The sequence below is a fragment of the Hakea prostrata genome, chromosome 5, assembly GCF_041222555.1.
Source record: "Hakea prostrata isolate BN-2017 chromosome 5, UWA_Hpros_2, whole genome shotgun sequence".
In the NCBI taxonomy this organism is placed as follows: domain Eukaryota; kingdom Viridiplantae; phylum Streptophyta; class Magnoliopsida; order Proteales; family Proteaceae; genus Hakea; species Hakea prostrata.
The window spans coordinates 13,232,064-13,241,369 of NC_142604.1; positions in this window are offsets into that span (position 1 = coordinate 13,232,064).

Here is a 9,306-nt window from a genome sequence, read left to right on the forward strand (position 1 = left end):
TGAGTGCCTTGGAAAAAGGTAGACACTTTTCTCCTGATTGTGAGATGAAACGGTTTAAAGCGGCTACTCTCCCCGTTAAGCATTGTACATCCCGAACATTTTTGGGGGCTTCTGTTGTTTCTGAGAAATAGAGTTATCAAAACAGACGGACGTCCGTCTGCTCAAACGAACATCCGTTTAGGCTCTGTTTTTCTAAACAACTTTGGGCTGGGATATGGCTTGGATTTTCGGATCTTTTTTACAATCCTAAGCGTTGTACACCTTACTAACATGTCCTAGGTCACTCTAGTAATATGGATTACATATTATGGATGCAATTACATGTGTGTGTATGCAAAGGTGTCCTATGCCTTGATTTAGCCTAAGTCCTGATCTTTGACTTGGTCTTTGACTTGATCTTGATCAGTGATCTTGATGCTCTCCTCTTGATTTTGGTTCTTTGTCTAAGATGGTTTGGTCTTGAGCTTTACTCTCCGAAAATTTCTTTGAACCGGATATTTACATCGAGATTCTCTTCAGTGATGAGTTGGACAAAAACATATCTACATGGAAACATTAGTAGAGTGTTTGTCATCATCAAAACTGATTGGAGACCGATGTGGCAAATGCTTGACTTGGCATTTTCCAACAATCTCCCCCTTTTTGATGATGACAAAACGTGCAAGAGATAAAATGATATAAATCGTAAAACATTTCCATTTATGTATTTGGATGATTATATAATCATGAAGAGTGCTTATTACCTTAGTAAACATCATATAACTCATCATATGTATTTCCAATCTTCATTTTATGTAAACCAAATCTTTTAACTAAAAAGGGTTTACGGCTGTGTTCTCCCCCTTTGTCAGAAACAAAAAGGAGGAAAAGAAGCATGGCATGCTCCCCCTACGTATGAAACTCCCCCTAAACAGGAGCATCCCGCTGGTATCACAAGCAAGAAAACAGGAGATAATAAGAGATAAGAAGCATACAAATGCAGAGAATAGTAGAAGTAAGGTAAAGGGAGCAAACAAAATGAAACATAATGTGTCAGCAACCTATAAAGGTTATAACAGCAGCAATTGTTCAACCAAGCATTAGAGAACAGAAACATAAAACAAAAACATAAACATGGCAACTATTCAGCAGCGTCACTGCCGTCCTTATCATCGGCACCCCCATCGTCATTTCCACTACCACTGCCACTTCCGTCAATGTCGTCGGCTTCCTCATTGCTTTCCTCGGCACCTTCCTCATCTTCATCAGCGCCTTCGGCTTCGGCGACTCCTGGTGACGGTAGAGGTGGAATCCGAAGGTGAGTCATCAGATGGTGGATCATGATTGTTTGATGAGCGATCATGCTATCACTAGTATCCAGTCGACTGCTGAGGGAGTCAAAACGAGTGTTGAAGTGTTGTTGCATATTCGTTAGGCGCGAATCAAGTGCTTGAAATCTTGAGGCGGTGGAGGAAGAATAGGAAGATGGCTGGTGTGGCCCAGCTGAGGTGCCCTCTACATCCATGGGTTGAGAGGTGCTCTTTCGGCGTGCTTGGGCAGCAGTGCGCTTGCGGGAGGGAACAATGCCTTTTGTGTCTATCCGGGAGGCAGGTGGAGTAGGGTCCTCATTTTTAAAACTAACATTGAAGTGTCTGAATATTTTGGTGAGGAGACTGCCATAAGGAAGACATTTGTTCCCAGTCACAGCTGACTGGATCATGTAGGAGAGAATGGCATATGGGAGGCAGAGAGGAACATGATGGATGATGCAATAGGTGACATATGTTTGAAAGGAAGTAATGTCAGAACGATGTCCCTTTTTAGGGATGATGTTCCGTTGAGTGATCTTGCTGACTACCTTAGCCTGTTCAGTGAACATCGTTTCTTGAATGTCCACGTGGTAGTGAGGAGGGGTCTCAGGTGGGAGAAGGCTTTGGTAGACTGTATCTATCTGTACATCCTCAAGAGGGGTATCTTTGTAGGTCCAAAAAAGAAGAGCACCCTCCGTTGAGAGCTGACAAATGGGGTAAAAAGATGGGATAGTGAGAGTGATGTCCACTCCTTTGACATAGGAGGTGACTGTTAGGTTCTCGTTGGTTCCCTCATGCCTCAGATTTGCATAGAAATGACTGACCAAGCGGCCATAGGTGATTTCCTCAGCATGAAGCATAGACTCCCAACCTAGGGCTTCAAACATGTCCTTGATGGGAAACTTGGAGAAGGCATCAAGGTCAATAGTGGAGCCTTGTTCGATGCTACGGGCAGCAACTCTAGGGTACATTCGTTGAGCCTTTGCATCGCGAAACCATTTGTCTAGCCTAGGTGGGCTCGCGGGAGGTGGGTTTCGGGAAGAGCGAGGAGGATGGGTGCTAGAGGTGGAGGCACCACCGCGGACAGACGGATGTTTGCGGCGAGGCATGGAGTATCTGTTGAAAGACAAGATAGCGACAGATATAAGCAAACACACTGCACAAAGAAGGGGGAAGTGTGATAAAAAAAACAAAAAAATGGAGCCCTAAGGGCATGTAATCTTCATAAGGTTGAAGATTGTAGGGTGTTTGTACTCAAGTTGAGACTTGTTTTAACCAATAAGTATTCCATAGAATATGGTTTCAACAAGGCGCTCAGAGTAATGGAGTGAACACAAAGATATACCTAGAGAGGGAAGATGAAAAAACCAAGAAAAAAACAAGGGAATTGTAAGGTTTGAGAATATCAAATCTGGAAGCGAAAAACAATGCTGTAAAGAGGAAAATAAGAAGTAAAAATGCATAAGAAGGGTCAATAAGAGAGTGCAAGCATACTATGGAGTTTCAAAGATGACAAAATGTTAATGACCCAACAAAAAAGAAAAAAAAATGGGAACTCATGTGGCAACCATGAAAAAAAAAAAAAAAAAAACAAGCCAGAAATCTGATAAAATCCCAGACGTTTAGTGTAGGTGATAGAACAATCGTGAGAAAAATAGAAAGATAGATGAATTTGAAAACTTACCAACAGAGATGCACACAAGAGTGAAGTCGTGAGTTGCGCAAGAGAGAGATGGTGCTGCTGGAAGGTGTGTCGTTTGTAGGGTGTTGGAGGGTTTAAGAAGGAAGGTGAAGGAGAGATATGGGGAGAAGAAAGGAGAAAAATTAGGGATTTGAAACCGTTTGAAATCGTGGGGAGTGAATAGAGGAAGGAGAGAAGTGAGGGATTTGAAAAGTAGCGTCGTGGGAGAGGGTTTTGTATTTTTAATAAAGCAGACGGATGTCCGTCTGAACCAGACGGCGTCCGTCTGTTTGTACGAGTTTGTGTTTATTGTGAACACAATGGAGCCGACGGAAATCCGTCTGGACTCTCGGTAGTCGACGGACGACCGTCCGAAGTGCTGAACTACCCGAATGTTGGAAAATTGGAGTTTGAGATCGAGTAGAGTGGATTATGCTACTCTGAGAGATCAAGTAACCCCAATTCACGTCGTAGTTCAACAAAGTGGTCTTCACTGAGGGGTTTTGTGAAAATATCTGCTAGTTGATGGTTTGTATCAATGAATTCAAGAATGACTTCATTCTTTTGGATACAATCTCTAAGAAAATGATGTCGGATGTCAATATGCTTGGCTCGGGAGTGAAGCACAGGATTTTTGCTTAGATTGATAGCACTAGTGCTATCACACTTTATGGGACATTTGTGGAGTTGAATCTTGTAATCAAGCAAGGTTTATTTCATCCAAATGACTTGTGCACAGCATTTTCCAGCTTGCAATGTACTCTGCCTCTGTTGTTGATAGAGCAACACAGTTTTGTTTCTTGCTAAACCATGACACTAGGCAGGGTTCAAGTAGATGACATGTACCGCTTGTGCTCTTCCGATCAACATGAAAACCAGCAAAATCAGCATCCGAGAAACTTAACAGTCAAAGCCTTGATTTTTGGGATACCGGAGTCCTAAGTTTGATGTGCCTTTCAAATATTTGAATATTCTTTTAACGGCACAGGCATGGGACTGTTTAGGATTAGCCTGATATCTTGCACAAGCACAGACACTAAACATGATATCTGGTTTACTAGCCTAAGTATAGAAGACTCCCAATCATACCTCTATATTTGGTGGCATCAAAAAGTTTCCCATCCTCATCTTTTGATAATTTCAAAGATGTGTTCATGGGAGTTCCATTTGCCTTTTGAGAGGTAGCATCAAATTTCTTAAGGAGTTCTTTAATATACTTGGTTTGACTGATAAAGATGCCATTGTCATTTTGTTTGATTTGTAGACCAAGAAAGAAAGACAATTCACCCATCATGCTCATTTCAAACTCATTTCTCATGCAAGTACTAAACTCATGACACAAGGATTCATTTGTAGCACCAAATATGATATCATCTACATATATTTGAACAATTATAATATCATTTTTCTTATGTTTTACAAATAGTGTGGTGTCCACTTTACCCATTGAGAATTCTTTTTGGACTAGAAATTTACGTAGTCGTTCATACCAAGCACGTGGGGCTTGTTTGAGTCCATAAAGAGCTCTTTTTAGTTTGAAGACATGATTTGGAAATGCGGAGTCTTCAAAACCCGGAGGTTGGGCAACATAGACTTCCTCCATAATGAATCCATTTAAGAATGCACTTTTCACATCCATTTGATATAGCTTGAAGTTCTTATGGCAAGCAAATGCTAATAACATCCATCTGGATTCTAGTAGGGCTACGGGTGCATAAGATTCATCAAAATCAATGCCTTCTTGTTGATTATATCCTTGGGCAACTAGGCGTGCCTTATTTCTAATGACTTGACCATTTTCATCGAGTTTATTTCTAAATACCCATTTGGTACCTATGATGGTATGGTCTCGAGGTCTCGAGGTCTACTTTTCTAAACAACTTTGGGCTGGGATATGGCTTGGATTTTCGGATCCTTTTTACAATCCTAAGCGTTGTACACCTTACTAACATGTCCTAGGTCACTCTAGTAATATGGATTACATATTATGGATGCAATTACATGAGTGTGTATGCAAAGGTGTCCTATGCCCTGATTTAGCCTAAGTCCTGATCTTTGACTTGGTCTTTGACTTGATCTTGATCAGTGATCTTGATGCTCTCCTCTTGATTTTGGTTCTTTGTCTAAGATGGTTTGGTCTTGAGCTTTACTCTCCGAAAATTTCTTTGAACCGGATATTTACATCGAGATTCTCTTTAGTGATGAGCTGGACAAAAACATATCTACATGGAAACATTAGTAAAGTGTTTGTCATCATCAAAACTGATTGGAGACTGATGTGGCAAATGCTGACTTGGCATTTTCCAACAGTTTTAACTTTTTATACCTTCCAACTTAATTCAATTAGGATGCCAGAAGAGGAATTCATCTATCTAGATCTTATATTAATCTTCTTTGCGACGGGTAGAGGATTAGACTAACTAAGCAATAGAAAATTCTAATGTGGTTCAATAACAAACCTTAGCTAATACAACATACAAATGTCAAAAATGAAGAATTTTGATACATTCTCTCCACTGTTGTCTTAAAGTAGTTGATTGAAAGGATCCTAAACCTATGTTTAAATATCTATTAATTTGCCCAAAATGCAAGGGAAGAAGAAGTTAATTAGTATTGATGGTGAAGAGGGAACCCACTTAACAGAACTTGAAGCTGTCTTAATCTAATAATTGAGAGCTTATCATTTACATCATTAAGTGTAGTACAAGATAGAGATCTCTTAATTATAAACCTCCCAATTGACATTTCTTGAGAGGCTTAATTCCAATACAATGGCCTCCAAAACTATTGAAGTGCCCATCAGTGAGGGGAGAAGGGGGTTATGAAAAAAAAACCTATATGATCAATGAAGTGAACAATGCACTGAGATGGCCAATCATGATTGATATTAAAATAGATGACCAAAACAGAAGCCTCTTTCTTTGACATTCTCACAGCATCACCCCCACGCTTTCAAGAAGAGAAATTCAACTAGGTTGGAGTGTGAACACACAGAGATACCCTTCTCACTTTTCCACCCAGCTTCTTCCTTCCTTTTTGATTATTGAGTAAAAGTTGAAATCACACGTTTTCTTTTTCTCTGTCCCAGTTTGTCGCTACACTAAACAATTCATAGCTCCTCCTACTTGTGAAAACAGAGAACATGCAAGTTGTCTTATGTGCTCTTAACTATTAAGAAAATAGAACATCAAAAACTTTATTTAATATATTTTCTGCTTGTAGCCTAGAGATTCTCCATTTAAAATATTCTTTATTTGATATATACCAACTGAATTTGTTTTACAAGTGAAGTGATGGGTGGTTACTATTGTGAAGATCAAACTTCAACTGGAATGGAACAACAGCCTCCATTGTGCTATTGTAGGCACAGAAGGATGATCCTAATGACTTCAAGAACTAGGGAAAATCCAGGTCGAAGATTTTATAGGTGTCCAAGTGGTAGTAACCATCCAAATTCTTTTATTTGGCTATATAATATGTCTGAGATTCATACAATGGATGAGGGTTCTACAGCTTCAGCATCATATGACATCATCAACAAGAAGAATTTGGGTGTTGCGTGCCGAGCCCCTACTGATATCATGCACGTTGATATTCTATCAAACCGAATCACAATGTTGTATCATGGATTCTTGTTCTTATGTGTGTGGGGTTTTTTACTTTCTTGTTATGTATTTTTGTTTGCAACAAATAGGTAAAAACATTTGTCTTTTCAACATGTATTGTTAAGGGTACATTTAATATTTCACCTGTCTGTTCTCATGGCTTAAAACAAAAAATCCTTGCTTGGAAAGATTATGAGGTTCGATGTAGATAATCTACCAACTGAGTATCATAACGTCATTCTCAGTAATTTATAATTATTCCCATATCAATTGACTGATGTTATAATCTACCAACTGGGTATCAATGTTGCTTACCTTTCTCGTATCAATTGACTGATATTATAAGCCACCAAGGCTAATTGTTGACTGGACATAGTGTATAGTGAATACCTTCTGGGTGTAAACGAAGGAAAAAATTAAGACATAATACAAACTCACTTGAGTTAAACGCTACAAAACGGTCAACTGTTTGATCCTTTATCCTGGACTTTGATCCCATTTAATTTCACTTCCTTCAATTATTTACACACTTGTTGCGATGCCAATAACAAAGTATGGACCTTAGATTTATAGCCAACTTGGAAAGAGATCCAAGAGGTCGACATTAGCAGGTGCATGAAAGGGATCCTAATTAAACTGGGTATTCGTCAAACCTCTTACCTTCAATTATAGGATCATGCAACATTGGATCCAGTACTTGAAGCTGTTGTTGGTGGTGGTTGGTACTCTCATAAAGTTTTGGTCTTGCCATGTTTTATATTATGTAGTTACACTTATATAAAATTATATATTATACTTACAGGGGAAAAAAAATTAATCCAAATTAAAAAAAAAAAAATTGTCATATCATTAGCCCTCAACCCAGGAATAAATGGTTCTTCAAAGTGATTCGGGTTGAATCTACTCACGAGAATCGGGGTAACCAAACAGTTTTTCAAACAGATTCACTTTCGAAATCGGGGCAACCAAACAATTTTTCAGATGCATTCACTTTCGAATCACGGTAACCAAATGGTTTTTCGTGACGATTCACTTTTACGGAATCAGGTTAACCAAACAGTTTTTTTTTACGAATATGATTCTACAGAACCTAATTCCTACAGACTCATGACTCCCACAGAAGTGGATTTCAGGGAATTGCGGAACCAAACGCCACCTTAGTCTTATCTTCAATATCAATGTATGATGGGGAAGGCACTCTAAATAAGAAAAACCATGAATCGAAAAATCATCTCTAAACATCTCAAGAAAAACTTTCACAATGTTAAAGAAAATTCTCATCATACGTTGAGGTTCTCGAGAAAGTTTTGCATCTTTCATAAGATGAATATGATGTTGTTCAATGGAAGAGCTTAGACCTTTGATATGAGTGACAAACCAACCCAATGCTTCTCTATTATCATTCAACAGTGTGATCAACTCTTCTGCTTTGTCAAAAGTTAAATCAGAGACAACAATGACAGGAAGATGATTATCTTGTCCCACGAAAGCATACTTCAAATTAGAAAGCAATTCTTTCAATTCTAGCTTGGGGGCTTCAATTATTGAGGGCTTGGGAATGGAGATGGAGATGGATAGGGGTTTAATAGGCTTTAAAGATGTGTGAAAATTTAAGACTTTAGAAAAGAAAGTTTCACTATCATCATCTAACATATCCATACATTCTTGAAATTCATAATCAAAATTAATTTCAAAGTTGGTAATCACATCATTAGAAAAATCCAAAGATTCCTCAAGCATATTGATTTCTTCTTCTATTTGTGGTTGTCTCCCTATCCTAAACATATTAAACTCCACAGTTCGATTTCCAATAGACAACCATAAGAGACCATTTCGACAATTGATTAATGCATTACTAGTAACCAAAAATGGTCTTCCTAGAATTATTGGTATTTCATCTTCGATTGAAAATGGTTTAATATCTAGCACAATGAAATCAACTGGAAAAATAAATTCTCCCACTTTTAGTAAAACATCTTCAACCATCTCTTTGGGGATCTTAATTGACTTATCTACCAACTGAAGAGTAGTTCTAGTTACTTTCAATTCTCCCAGTTCTAATTCCTTATAAACATGGTAAGGCAAAAGATTCACACTTGCACCAAGATCAAGTAAAGCATGTTGAATGTGTGTGTTGCCTATGACACAAGCTATGATAGGGCTCCCTAGATCCTTATAATTGATTGCTACAGAGTTGAGAAATTATGGAACTAATGTTACCTCGCCAAGAACGCCTTTTTGGGAATGCTAGTGATTCTTTTTTTATGAGTGCATAAATCTTTCAACACTTTTGCATAGGCGGGGGATCCGGGGATATGGCATCTAAAAGAGGGATATTCACTTCTATCTTTTGAAGACATCAAAATTTTCTCCATAGTTGCAGTCTTTTTTCTTATTAACTAGACGACTAGGATAAGGAGCCTTAGGAACATAAGGACTCTCATTTGAAATTTTCTCTTTTCTCATAGTCTCTGATAGTGGTTCACCAAACTTAGGTATTGCTGAAGCAACTGGCTCATCCTCAACTTTTATGGGTTCCTCGTGACAAACTTTTATTAGGAGATACTTGAACATTCTCCTCATCACCGTGGTCACTAATCTAGCTCTTTTCATTAATATGTGACTCACCCGTTAAATACCCTTTCCCACTTCTCAATGCGATACGGGGAATTAATTGAAGCTAAAGAAGAATGGGAGGATTCAACTTGGTTGACTTGATTTGGTGGTCTTT